General features: G+C 41.3%; 1 long non-coding RNA gene across 2 annotated transcripts in view; it reads left to right on the forward strand.

Moving 5' to 3' along the window:
- LOC115495584 (uncharacterized) overlaps positions 1–14310 on the forward strand; it is a 37357-nt gene extending 23047 nt beyond the window's left edge. For both annotated transcript variants that reach the window (XR_003960879.4, XR_012056475.1), the window contains exons 2-4: positions 2777–2856; positions 4833–4879; positions 10655–14310. This is a non-coding gene — a long non-coding RNA (uncharacterized lncRNA). The remainder of the gene's footprint in view (positions 1–2776; positions 2857–4832; positions 4880–10654) is intronic.
- Positions 14311–15034: the final 724 nt, after the last annotated feature.

Below are 15034 nucleotides of genomic sequence, written 5' to 3' on the forward strand. Positions count from 1 at the left end.
TGTCCTGAAGAATGACCAGAATGACCTCCTAAGTCTGCTAAACCAACACTCAGCGCCCCAGCCTGCTGCCTGTTGTGGAAATAAATCCTGAGCTGCAGTGAAAATCAAACCAATGTTCTCAGCAGCAGCTGTAAACTCGCTAAGCTCTCTGTCCTCCTTTCTCTCCCCCTGCCCCGTCCCTCGCTTTGGAGTTACAATGAAGGCAGAGACATGCTGAGAGAAGCAGTGCAGTGCTCTGTTTGCAGGATAATATGCAGACCACATGTATGTATTAAAGACTGTATGGAGTTATAATTGAGCCAGGAGCATTTAAATGCAAGCCAAGGGGAATTTGCTATTCTGTGTGGGCAGATTTCAATTGTAAGGTTGGCAGCTCTGGTATCCTGTTCTCTAATACCATGAGATGAGAAAAAACAGGCTTTTCTTTCAGAGCAGTTGATTATTGAATCCGCACCAGCTGTTCACCCTAATCCGAGCTTTCTGTGCTCATTCCTTGTAATAGGAAGGCATCCCTCATCCGTCCATCCATCGTCCATCTCCCCATTCTCTTTTTCATGGGGCTTTTGTAATCTTTCAGAAAGGTGGTTAGCAGACACCAGCCACCTAAAGCAACATAAGCATCAGTGCAGGCAAAGGTTATAGTTAATTAACAAGAGAAGAAAAACCCCCCCAGCTATATATTGAAACTCAAATTATATTTCACATCCATTGCAAGATGGAAAAAAAGCCATCATGAATCAGAAGGCAGAGAACCATTTTTTAACAGTGACACCTGACTCTGTGCCCAGCAAACCGTGTGGGATCAGAGCTGGAGCGAGTCCTGAGCTGGCGCAGCGTGGCATCTGTCCCTGCTGCCCCACTGCCAGCCCAGGGACTGGCACCCAGGCATGTGGCAACAGTTAAGGAAATATAATTTTTTTTTCTTTGCTTTTTTTCTTTTTCATAATAAAGGGGGAGGAAGGGGTGAGATAAGTGAGTTCCTTCTGGGTGCTTCTCACTCAGCCTGCAATGTTATGTAAGGCTGGTACAGCTAATGCCTGCTCTGCTTCACCATCAGCCTGGCTGCTTCATCCCCACTACACAATTATTTCATCAGTCTCTCCTACTAGACATCACAGTGCTATTGCGATTAGTCACATTTATTAGGAGAGCAGCTAAAATAAAATTAGCAAGCACAGGGGCCCAGATGCTCAAGGGACTGGGTGAACACAGCTTCAAGTAGTCCCTGCCCCAGAAAGATTCTAATCCCCTGGAGGAGGATGGCTAGGGACAAGGGGGTGACACATAGGACCCAAAAGCGGGCTGTGAAAGCAGCAGGAGGAATGCTGTTGCCATGAAGAGCTTTGGCAGGGGAGGGTGAATCTAAGTCAGAATGAGTCAACTGGGAATAAAAGGCGGCAGAAGAAAGGACATTGTAGGGGAAAGTAGGGTGGAGGAGAAAGTAATACAGTAAGTGACAAGCTGAAGAACAGAGGTTGATGGTGGAGAAAAAAGACAAGTTTAAGCAAAAAGGCAACCAGCACAGCAAATCCTCCCTGTCTGCCTGTCCCCTGCCCATTTTTGCTGCTGCTGCTACACGTTTTTGCTCTCAGTCCAGTTTCCTCACAGTATTTCTCTGTCTGAAGGGTGCCTCCTTCCCTGCTCACCCTGTCTTCCTGGGCTCAGAGGATTACCCCACACTCTGTGCATGGGCAGCCTATAGCATCCTCTCTGGAAATCTTGGCTGAATCACAGAGACTGTGTGTAATGCCAGAACCATGCAAACTGAAAAGCTGCATTAGCACTACAGATTGTATGTACAGATTTGGAAAACAGAGATATGGAATGTTCTGGGGCATGGTGAAGAAAATGGACTGGATGACCTGAGAGAGGACAGACAGACAGGCATGTACAATTGCATTTCTGTGTGTTATGGGCATATGGATGGAAAAATGAGCCCTTGAACTGACTACTGGACTTACAGAGCTGGAGATGCCAAATGGTGTATGTCATTTAGCTATCAATTTAAATCACTGTATCTGGACAATTTATACATAAAACTCCATAAAGAATTGGCTTGGAAACTCATTAGATAACAGATCTTAATACAAAAGGAGGTCTGAATGTGATTCTTGGATGAGTAGAGAGAAAAACAAGAAAGTGCATATTTTTCCTTTGCAAATGATACTGACAATACTTCAAGCAGGTTGCTGGATAATGCTCAGGTGACCACATTTTCAAAAGAATATTGTAAAAATTATGAAGTTGTAGGAAAAAAAGTTCCAAAAAGATTTTGAGAAAATTGGATTATAATTTCACATAATGCTTTCTATTAAAAAACTTGGAATACTTAATCCGTTATGCTTATCAAAAAGAAAATTAAGAAGTGTTCTGATTAATGCATGTACAACTTCACAGTGAGAAAATACCAGGTACTAAAGAATGCTTTAATTTAGTGGAGAAAATCATAAGAAACAATAGTTGTAAGCTGCAGCTGACCAGAAAAATTTAAAAGAGAAACTAAAAATAATTCTCTTTATAACAGAAGCAATTATTTCTGAATGAAATTCTAATTCAGCTCTCTGTTTGTCAGATGATGATTAAACTCCTTTCATAAAGGTTCAGTCAAACACAATCTTTCTGATTTGTTGCTGATGGTATTGGGTGAGAGTTTATGGTTTGTGTTATAACTTGGTGGTGTTTTGTTGCCTAGAATTCCATGAGCAGCTTATGTACCCACCAGAACTAAAAGCTTTGTATTACACCCACTTTCTCTGATTACATGCTTTGTTACCAGTTCACAGGTAGAAAGCTGATGGATCTCTACACATTTGCAGAGCAGTTAGCCCAAATCCTGGAGATCCTCCCATTCACATGGTGAGTAATTGTAATTAAAATTTAAAATGCTTACAGCCTCAGTTTCAATCAAGACTAACTTCCAAGGGTATTCTTTTGAGCTGACAACAACAGGAAGGCAGATATGAAGGTTATATGAGTTGAGGGAAAATTGGACAGAAGTGTTAAATTGTCAGTGTGGAATGTTCCTCAAATCTGGCACTCAGCCGGTACCTAAAATGGTTAAAACTGACACAAGTACAGTCAGAGTGTGGCTGCTATAGTGCTGGGAGCCACTTGGTGTAGAGTAGATGCTGTCTGGACTCTTCTCGATTGAACAAGTATTACATGAAGTCTGCAATTAGGGCTGGATTCAGTAATTCAGTTGCTTCAAGTCATATGGTCCTAAACCATCTGCTGCTGTGCAGGTATGCACCAGCAGGAGCTCTGATCCAAACCCTACAAACATGTTTGCTTGATCCAGCATGTCTCCCATTGCTGAGGGTGCTCCCTGAATAATCTGACAAGAGATCAGGTTGGCATGAACCTTGGTGTCAACAGCAAACAAGGGCAAATATGTCCCAAATTTAGAGCCAGAAAGTTTAATAGACATAGTACTTCATAAGACTGCTGAAAATGAGCCCCAGTTGCCAGGCTGCTTGTTTTACTTCTACCACTCCATGAGTCCTGTCAAAAAACTGGGAAAGAACATCCCAGTCAAACAAAAGCCTGGTACAAAGCCTGCCCAAATGTGAATCTATGCAGAGTCCTTAAGTTCCTGTGGCCTAACCCCACTTCTGGCAAATTTACCCCATGATGAATCATGACTAAAGTCACATCTCACAAGCCTGATTTTCGGAGCACAGCCTGCTTGCTCCTTTCTCACACCTTCAAACACAGAGCTGGTCCATTTTGTACACAGCTGCCACAGTTTGATTTGCATTGTGTTTATGCCTTAAGCTTTGCCTCTCTGTTTCCATGTCCACTGCCCCAGTCTATTTTATGTCATCCTATCTGGAATGCCTGGAAGATAACCATCCCCTTCAGTCGGTCACGCGTGAGGGCACCAGGGCTGCAGTGACACAGAAGAACCACACTTCATTTCTCTGACTGGCCCTGGCTGGTGTTGTGGGGTGATGGGGCGTCCTTGTGCTTGCCAGTCTGCCTATTCCCAGCCAGCACCCATCGGGCACAGCTGGGCCATGGATCCCGGGTACCGATCCCTGGCAGCTCTTGCACCGCCTCCTGCCCATCACCCGGGGAAGCTGCTGGTGCAGCACGGCCGGGAACAGCCAGGCTGACAGACACGGTGTGGCACCTGGCCTCGGCACCCTGCAGCTCCCAGCTCTTTCCACAGGCATTGCAGGTTTGGCTGCGAGCCTGGAGCTGTGGTGCACACTCTGTGTGGGAGCGTGGGTGTGACTCAGGAGCAGCAGTTCTGGAGTGGGTGATGCAGCGCTGGTGTGGAGTGATGCTATGGGGGCTGTGCTTTGGTTCCAGAGAGGGAGGGAGGGCAGGAAAGGGAGGGAGCGCTAAGGTAACCACAGAAACATGGTATTCTTGGATATTAGCAATCCTGACCTACTTCTGGCTACTCACTCACTGCTGGTGACAAAAGAGGAGTAAGATGGAGGGCTTAAAGCTCTGAGAGAAAAAGAAGGAACCGTTCCATAATTTTCTAGGATCAAGACTATTCATGATAATATTCAGCTAATTAAAATCTTTAAGTTTTATCACCTTACACATCATACTGTTTTAATTCCTGCTTTATATACTATAGAAAGTATTTTCATAATACATTACTGATATATAATTGACAGAGATGTATTGTTATGTATAGGATGTAGATCAGACTGACTGACGGGGGTGTCATTATGCATGTATAACCTAGTTGTTGCCAGTGGTGTTAATCTGACTCTGCATTTCATTTAGATCAGTGAGAAACCCTTTTCCACAGTTGCAGGTCTGCTGGTGATCCAGATACAGCTCACAGTAAAATCACACTGTTGTAATTGCAGGAAAACCCATGCCCTGGACTTCAGTGAGATATGGAGAATTTATACTAGTAAGTAACTGGGAACAACTGAGTCTGTCTATTTTATACCAGATTAAATGCCTATTTCAGACCAAGAAACAAATGACAGGGAAAATGACTGAGGAATTCGCAGTCATTCCTAAACTGTCAAGGGGAGGGCTTTTTGGATATACAAAACCAGCTGGGAAGACAGGAGTGCTGTCTGATGTTGAGCTCCAAGTGTCCATTGCAAAGCATGGAAAATACATACTTTAAGGCTTCAGCTGAACCCCTTTAAAGCTTTCATTTCAGTGGACCATGGACCACTGTTTTGCAAAAATCTGTACTTGGTATGTTAATAAAGAGTGAAACAGGTGTTTAGAGCCACAACTTTAGCTTCTAGTCTTTTTTTTATTATTATTTTTGACAGTTCTGTAGCAAAAAAAAAAATCATAATGAATCGGGGCTTGTCAAGGTGTTTTTAATATTTTCTCAGCTGCAATTCCTTTCTGCATACACAATCTCAAACATTTTGACAATGCTGGCAAAATGAACCAAAAAGAGTCTGAAGGGGAATGGTAGCAAAAGTGGAACTTTCCAGCATTACTTTTTATTAACTGGTAAATGAAAACCAGATTAGGTAGTGATGTTAACATAATGGTGCCTGAATTCTGTTCCAGTATTGGGTATATGCAGCGCTGCCTTCTCTACAAATTGAAATGTGCAGGTATCTATATATCATCTGCAAAAGTTGCATCTCAACAGCATGGTACTGACTAAAGATATGGCTTGAATAAATCCCATGTAGCCCTTCCCCAACATCAGGCCTGGTTCAAGTCCTGTTGTTAGTCCTCAGAACTGTAAATTATGTGCTCAGATTCTACAATTCCCACTTTATTGGTGAAAAACTTGTATTAGATGGAGGTTAAATAATCTATCAAATGCCACTCAATGATTATTTTCGCAGGACTCAGTGAAAATTAATTAATTCCTTGTCTGCAGAGTGCAAGACCAAACCCTTGCCTTTTAGGCATTGGTCCAAATATTTTCACTATTTCTTTCATCTGTTCAAGAAGGATTCATAGCAGGTTTCTGCTGATAATTCAGGCATTGTCTCATGTAGAAGTGCTCTGATCAGACTTAGACTGTCTGTATTGAAATCTTGGCTCCACTGAGGTCAGAAAGAGTCTCACCATTGACATCAATGAGTTATGATAAATGGCACTAAATCTCTGCCTTGTCCACTCTCCATGGTAAAGCCTCACATACACAGCACTACCTGACAGTAAACACTGAGTGAATTTTTACTGGAAACACCAGCAAATTTGGAGCATGTACTGCACCCTGCCTCTGCCTGCCTCCCCTTATCCCCCAGTGTCAGCATGGACATCCTGGAAAGGGCGTTAAACAGGCAAATATGAAGGGGGGAGGAATGTGTTAGTGGGCTGTGGATAATGCTGAGCAAAATGCACAGTTTTGCAGTGCTGTCTAATGCCTATGTCCTCAGGGAAGTAGACTTTCTTATTTGAAAAAGGCTTGTGCAGCAGGTTCATGAAGGATTTCTCAGAAAAAGCCTGCCTCAACAACCTATTAGTAACACAGCCTTATGAAAAACTCAGATATATTTCTAAAGATGTTGGCTTAGTTTATTGTGGTTGGACTGTGGGATCTGAGACCTTATTTTTTGAAAGGAGACTTTTTTTCCCTGATGCATTCCAAATTTGGTGTTTTTCAATTAAAAATACATGACACTTTCTGGTCAGATTTCTGAATCAGCCCCTGCACCATACTAAAGTGTCTCTATTAATGGTCTCATTCATTGAATAGTATTCCCACAAGCCTGCAAATTTCCTTCTTCATTTAGGTAGTTACTTAGTCTTTCTTTACTCCAAAGTTGAACTTAAATGAAATATAATTTATGCAACAATCACTCAGAGCCTATTGTGTGTCAAACGAAAAAACCTGCTGTATTTTATCCTTTCCAGCTGACAAGTAGAAAGAAATATGTTGAAAGGGATATACCCAGTTATTAAGAGGGTCTTACAGTACTGTATTATTTTATTTTAGTGAAATGTCCTTGCGACTTGGATTTTTAAACTTAAAATATCCTGAAATATTAGATTGTGCTATGTGGACTTCATTCTTAACAACAGGCAAGGTAAATGGCTTGTGGGAAGAAGCTCCAAAAAAGAGGCTAATAAGCCTCTAAATAAGCCTCTGAATAGCCTCTAAAACTAATAAGAAATCCATGATGGAGTGGAAACCAGGAAACTGGCTCTTGCATACCACACATTGACTTAAGTAAAACATTGTAATACTAGATCCTCTAATTCTTACTCATCTTCTTGAAGTTGAAGATGTGCTTTGCTGTATGGGATTCACAGTGAACAGTGGCTTGAAAGACTGAGTTGTAGCTGGAGTCTGAGCTTACAGTTATCATCAAATACCCAAAGTTGTAAGGAACATTTGGGCAGCAGTAAAGCCTTATAAGCTATGAAATGCACAACAGAGGTCACGACAACCCAAGGATATTAAATATCCAATGCAGTTTTCTCAGTCTAGAAATTGGGTTTGGTGTACAGGTCACATTTCAAAGTGCTAATAATCTAATCTACCTATGGCAGTTTTACCCACCTCCACTGCTACATTCTGTCCCAACCCACAGCATGACATGCTCATCACTGACAGAAAAACTCCTGCTCTTCATCATAGAAGTTATAGTCCCACCGTGGGCAGAGATACTAATGTGCAGGCAATGTGACATGGAAATATTTGTGGGGAACATAAACATATAAATACAACCTTTTATTTGAAGAAGGTGTGGTCTTCAGGGGCTTGACCCCATCCATGAGCCCCCAAGGGTGGGAAGTTCTGAGATGGAGCAGTACCAAGGACTGACAAGTTTGTACATGTGTGCATTGGCAGCAGCCATTTCTTCCTGGTGTCTCCATGGGAAAACTTGGGAAAAAAACCCCTATATTTGCAGCTTTTGGCCAATGACAAGACTAGTGGGAACACTGGGTATCCCACTAGGAAAAATCCAACAATAACATGAATAATGTAATCCTTATGAATCCAGGTGTCTGCCAGTCTTTCAGAAGCAGTGAAAAGGACATAATACATCCTGCAGCTAACACAGTAACTTCAAAGAGCGTGGGCAGTGTACACACAGTGCCACTAAGTGACATAAATACTTCTCTTAGCACTCCATGCTAGGCTCCCTGTTGATACAAGCTGTTCATGAGAGATCCAGGCTCAACCTATCCACAGACAGAAGGAACACAAAAGGTTAGGATGTTTTAGATAGAAGGCATACGAGGTCTATAAGCTCCCAGTTACTAATTATCCCATACTTCTTGAAGGTACCATTTTCTTTAGTGAGCCAATTTCTGTATTTTAACTGACATAGTTACCCACCAGGACAGCTTACTTTGGGAATGATAGGGTTTATCCTCACCAGAACAATGCAAAATTTTGTAGAATCCTTTTGTGCCATATTCCCACCTCCACTACAAAAGGAGAGTACACACATTAGCACTGAGCCCAGCACCACATCTCACCATACTGAGAAGTGCATACCATGAAGGAGGAAGAGCACTGTGCCTGAATAATACCCCTTAGCAGGGCTACCCATCAGTCAAAAGGCCTTAGAGCCAAACACAGATCCCAGGCAGGACCTAATTAAAAAAAAAAAAAAAAAGATATTATAGAACTGCCAGCAAAAGGATCAAAGTCATAGTGGAAATCCTGCAGTCAGAGGATCTGGCTACACATGGCTCCATGCTGGCCTGGGGAGACAACTTCTTGCCTCAGAGCAGCTCAGCAAAGCAGAGGCTGTTTCTGCCATTTATAACAGTGCTCAATGACAACACTACAGCAATGCATTATGCAAGCAGGATGAGTAAGAATGCTGCCTGTGCCAGGCAGCTACAGAGATTTGGAGCGTCCATGATTGCCCCCCTGCAGCAGGATACAGATTTTGTTGCCTAGAAATGGAAACCACCCCAAAGGACTGGCTGGGTAGAATGAGCCAGTAAGTGGTTGATGATTGTTGGATATTGCCTCCTCTTCCTAAAATTTCCTAGCTTTGAAATACCATGTTTGTGAGGAAAGTATCTTACCTTTTCCTTCAGTATGTCCTTAGTACAATGACAAACGCAGTACATCTGGCCTAGACTACCTGATTATTTCTAAAATGGAAAGATGAAGGGTTAGCATTCAAAATGACCATTATTGTGCTGTTGATCTCAGCAGATGGGTGAATTTGAATAGGAAGGAACAATACAACAACACATAATATAAGCATAAAAGCTTAGCTTCCAGAAGCTCCTAGAAGCTGCATAGGTCTCATTTTCTTTTGGACAGCTCTTATTTATTCTAAAACAGATTTTGCGGAAAGTTAGATGCCGGAATCTACATCTGCTTTACCTGCTTTCATTACTGGTGACAGAGAACAGCAACTGGAGGCATTTGTAGATTATTGCATTTTGTAAATATGATTTTGTACAGCTTAGGAGTCTATATGCTTTTTTGCAAAAACTGCACATTGATTAAAACATTAACTTGGATGCTCAAAATTCTCCTGGCCAGCTATGAAACCGGGTGACCTTGGATATGTTACTTAACCACTATATATTACTAAAAGACATGTTTCCCTTATAAGGTTTTGTTAGAATAAGAATATGAAAGATTGCAAACTACTCAATGTGGTGCAGTGGACAATATACGCTTAAGACAGATATTTTTGTATTGATGAAGCATAGGTCTTGGGTGGCTTTGTTTGGTTTGCTTAATCATACAAACTCTGAAGTAATCAGGGAGCTGATTAAAAGTGTTCTGCATAACTTTGTTGAGAATACAGCAAGCTGTCCTAACTAGAGTAGTTTTGGAGAGTATCTTGACAGAAAAGGGCCTTGCAAAACCAGACAACTTCTGTATGGCAGCTGGATCTCATAGTGTCTATTCATTGCTTTTATGTATTTCTGCATTTCTGGTTCCTTCCCTGCCAGGATTTTTTAAAGTGACTTTGCAGTTTGGAAGCTTCAATTTCTAGGGAGCTCTGAGGTTCCTCCTCAGTGCCCAGATGTTCCTGTCACAGGCTACATGTCAGAAACAGGCTCAGAGTTTAGTCTCTTTTCTCCCTAGAGCTGCAGATGTGCAAGTCAGGAACTGTGCAAGGCTGCTCCACATTTCTGCGTGTTGCTCTTTGTATGCTTCCACCTGGGAGAAGCTCTAGTGAGCCTGGGAATAAATGTGTATATATATATTTACATATGTATAGAGTACTAGTTTACATAAAAATATGTGTTCTGCGTTTTTGCAGTCCTGTAACATGTTAGAGAAGGACTGACAGCAGTCAGACCGATTAATCTTGGTAAATGTGTTCAGTTCATCCCTGGGTACTGTAGGTCTTAAAATAGTGACCGATATGTCCATGTGACCATGTGGCCACCAGCCTGATAAACTGGGTGGTTTGACTTATGAACAGAACAACACAGACAGAAATAGTAGATAAGTAATGAGATCCCCTTTGATTCTGGGAATAAAGATTTTCACTCTCCAGCAAAGCTGGTGCTAGCCAGTACCCTGATTCTGGGATTTGCCCCATTCAAAGCTCAGTTCCCTCAGGGGAAGCCATAGGAATATATATTGAAAGGTTATGGAAAAATTTGCTAATAGTGGAGGTTTCTTCTGTGTTTAACATTAAGCCTAGATAAAAACATGGGGGAAAATTGCCCTTTAAAACATTTTCAGTCTTGTCTAGTAAAATCATGGATATTTTTGTCATTAATATCAGAATGTAATTCATCTTCTCTCTCCTTTCAGGATGGAATTCTACTTCTGGCATTACTGTTAATGCTGCTGCCTGTCCTTCAGAAAACGTGGGGCATCGCCCTCTGTTCAACTGCTCATTCTTGCCATGTTGTGCTCTTTTCTTTCCACCCTAAGAAACTAAAGCACAAAGCTTGACTGCATGACTGCTTGCTGCAGGGAAGGAAAACTACTCATGGCATGGGAATGGGACCAGGAGTGGCAAAATTTAGAAGGGAATTGAAGCAGTGACAAAGACACAGGCCCAGGCTCCTGGTCCTTTCCCATCCCATGTGTACACCCCGGCCCTGAGCTACCAGGGCAGGAGCAGCCTGCAGCATGTCCTGCCCTGCCAGGGCTTCTCTCTCACACACATGCCAGTCTCTTGAGCATTTGGCCACCTCCCCAGCACTGAGGGAGCTGATGCTGCTGTACCTTACAGGGTAAAGAAACCAACAGACAGAGATCCAATGAGACAGATATTCTCAGATTAAGTCCTCATCTAGTCCTGTTTTTTACTGTGGTTTATTAGTTTTGTATTGAATTCTTGTTCTGTAAGGAAGAGTCTTTCCTGGAAGTTAAGTAAATGAACAAAGGTCAAGCTGGACTCCCTTTTGCTACTGCTATTGCTAATGCAATGCAGGAAGACTCACAGCACTCAATTCCTCACAGCAGTACCCTTGGACTATGTTTCATACCAACCCAGATCTGAGGCTCATGTAACCAGGCCTAAATAATCTTCTCTCCAGATAAGGAAACAAGTGAAAAACAGACAATCTGTATAATGATAAATTCAATATGAAAATATAATATAATATAAAAGCACATCTATAAATGTTTCCTCTTTTTATTCTTCCCCCTGTCTTTTATACCAAGCTGTGTTGAAATTGGTCTTCTTTTAAATATTTTTAGAAATATTGAAATAGCTGATGCATTGCAATACCAATAGAGGCCTCACCATGATGCCCTTAGGCATTGCTTTGCTATTTCAGGCTCTGAAACAGTGCAGTTTGATAGAGTGAGAAGATCAGAAAACTTTGTCTTTGTCCTGACTTGATGTCTGAGTCCTCTAGGATCTGCTTAAATGCCCTGGCACTTTTGCTTAGTTCTTTTGAGCATTATTCCAGTGCTATAAGAGAAGCAGAGACCATGAGCTGGGACCATGCTTCATCTCCAGAGGCAAAGAACCTTTAGGGTAATCATTTCATTGCCTAGGGATTTGGGGGAAGCTGAAGGCATCATTGTGCCTTAGGATTTCAAGCTGTATTACAGGAACCAGAAAAGCTACTGGCATACATCAGAGTAGCTTCCACAGCCTAAATCAGCCCACAGCCTCCAGAGCAGCACATGCTACATAATATTTTCTGTTCTTAGTGCTTTGTCTTTCATCCCTGCCATCTTTTCTAGACCTCATAAGGAATCAGGATTGCAAGCACAGCAGGGATTGTTCTTGTCTCTTAGTTACTCAGCTCTGGCCCACATATGCCTTTAGAAATGTACACCACAACTAGATTGAGGGCAGATTCTGCCCCTGTTCAGCTGGATTTCCAATTATTTTCAAATCAATAATACAAACTCACTATAAAAAAAATCTAGAGGAATTTCATGTAATATGAATAATTATTTACAGCAATAATTGAGCAATTGTTACGCTGTGCAAGTGGCTGCACATCTGTTCCTATCTTTAGGTATTCAAACCAACTTTAGAAATAAAAATATATAACAAATAGGTAATGAATATCATAAAAATTCACAAGCATAGTCATTCAGATTTTAAATTAATTCCCAAAAATTCTGTTCATTCCCATCATCAATGAATATTCAAGAAAAGGGTTCATGGACAAAAATGTTCACAAAAATAGCTTGCTTTAATTAAATGATGCAGCATATTCACAGAAGTGAATTTCCTATTTGTAGCTGTCAAACTCACATCAGAAACATTTCTTTAATAATTTTATTTAGTCTAGCAGGATAGAAAGACCATCCACTGGACCTCTGTGTCCCACCAAAGTGCTTGAGCTTTCTACATGGACGAAAAAGGCTCCTGTCTAATCATTTTCTCTTTGAAATTCTGCTTGATGCTGTTGCATATCCACAAGAACCTAAAGTTTTTCTATAATCTCATCCTCTGTGCTCTTGCCCAATGTTTGTCATCAAAGCCACCTTGTTGAGTAAAATGATTTAAGCAGCTGCAACAATTGCCCAAAGCAGTGGCTAAGGGCAAAACATTACTAAGTATTTGATTTCTGTGAGCAAGTGTATCCACTATACACAGAAAAACTCAAATTAATGGTTACCTCTGGCAGAAAGCCAGGACCATGCAGAAGCTGTTTGTGCAAGAAACTAAGAAAACTGATTTTTTATTAAAATGTGCTGTGATGGTGCATTTTGTGGATATCTTTTGTAACCAAAGAGGGATCTGTAAAACTCAGTTTCCACGGACAACACACAACCAAAAGGCATGATAGTTCTTGTCAGAAAACACAGGTAGGTGTTAAAAATCTGATATTAGGTGATACATTAAAAAAAAAAAAAAAAGATGACAAAAGATGACAGAGGAGTTAAGACATGAGAGCCTGGAGTGGGAGGTCAGTAGCCATGGCTATGGAGTCTGTCTGGAGGGGCTGTCTGCCCTGCGGGCTGAGCTATTGCCTGGGCTGAAACAGCAAATGGAGGAAGGAGGAAAAGCATTTTCTGATCTAGCTAAAAAAGCTTGCCAAGTCTGGACCTGCCCAGGGTGACAGAATGGTGTGGCACGCTGGCACAGTGCAGGGCACCAGAACCACAACAGCCACTACACATATGCCCAATATGTGCTTGAGGAAAGTGTAATAAAAACATTTGATTATAAGTAATAAATTATTCTCTATATAATCACATATTTCTGGGTCAGTCTTAAGGAAAATGCTACTGAACCTGTGTCAGATTAACGTATGGACACTTAAAATTTATTTAAATTCTTAGCTTTTCTTCTTCTCCAAAACCATCTTCCAGAGATTACTTACAAAGATGGAGCAGGAGGCAAGAAAAAAATGTAGCTGAATAGTTAAGTTATGATGACAGGCTGCCTGAATGAGCTGGAGACAATATAAGTTAAAATGGATTTTAATACTGGTAATATTGCTCTACCTCAAGAAACCTCTGAGGCAGACAAGTTACTCATATCCAGATGCTGAAACATGCCAAGATTAACTCTGTGTCTCATGTATATAAAAAATTGCAGATTTGTGGGATGAATTACTTTATTTTTTGGCTGAAGAGGAATAACTTGTAAGCATGAACAACTGCTCAGAAATTCAGAAGAAAAGCATCATGTGAGTCTAATCTCAAGAACGGCACTGGGTGTTGCAAGCCATCAGTTCAGAGGCATAAAACAGCTAAACACAGAAAACAAACTGAGGCAAACTCAAATCTTTTCTGTCCAGCAAGAAAAGGATTCCACCAAAATGAAGGCATTTATGTCTGAAAATGTCTTTAGAAAGTCTGCTCAGGAGGGAGCTGCTCTAGGACTTCTGTCTGTAGGGTAAGGGGAAGAGTCCTAAAGGTTCATCTGCCATAACAAGCTTGGTAGTAATTTATCATTGCTTCCCCAAAGGATAACACTGAATGTAACAATTAACCCGAGTCTAAGCAGCATTTCTCTCCTAATAAATGAAAGGGGTGGAGAACAACTTGTCAGAGTGTTTGCTTTCTTCATTGTTGACAACACACACTTCCAATGGGTACATCTAGGGAGAGACATTACAAGATTGTACTAACTGCAAGCAGCTGGGAGGAGAGAAGAAAAAACAATCCCTTGATGGAAAGCTGGGAACATTTATAGCCAATTGGTATTTTTGAATGGAGCTAAGAGTACAGTTTTCCTGCCTTTTGGCCTATAAATAAATCACCAGAAATAGATTCAAGTGCTGGTGCAACTTTGCAGCCTGTTTTTGTACCTCTCAGCAGGATAACCTGCTAGAGGATATGGAGGACTAGCACTGTCCTGTATTTTGTTTTGAAGCAGAAAGTCTCAATGGGTTGCTCAGAAAACAAGTTTAGACTGAGTAAACTGATATATAAAATATGAAAGTCTCATAGGTCTCAAAGACCAAATTCAAATATTTGGAATTCACTTGACAGCATGCAAACTTCCAGACTGAAAAACTGCAGAAATTGCTGCCATCGATTGTTCCTGCCCAGCTCCATGGAGGAACTTTACTTTCTTAGGATGTTCTCAGCTCTTTCTGAAAATCAGACATCATTGATGTGCTACTAATTTTGTTTGTGTTCCTCCAAACTCTGTCTCGGGTTCTGCCTGCCCAAAGTACCCCAGCAGCCATTATTTGAGAGTCACGTGAGGATGAAGCCTTTTATTTTGCTTTGATACAGTGCTGCAAGTTAAATAAAATTTAC

Source organism: Taeniopygia guttata, chromosome 5 (genome assembly GCF_048771995.1).
Source record: "Taeniopygia guttata chromosome 5, bTaeGut7.mat, whole genome shotgun sequence".
In the NCBI taxonomy this organism is placed as follows: Eukaryota; Metazoa; Chordata; class Aves; order Passeriformes; family Estrildidae; genus Taeniopygia; species Taeniopygia guttata.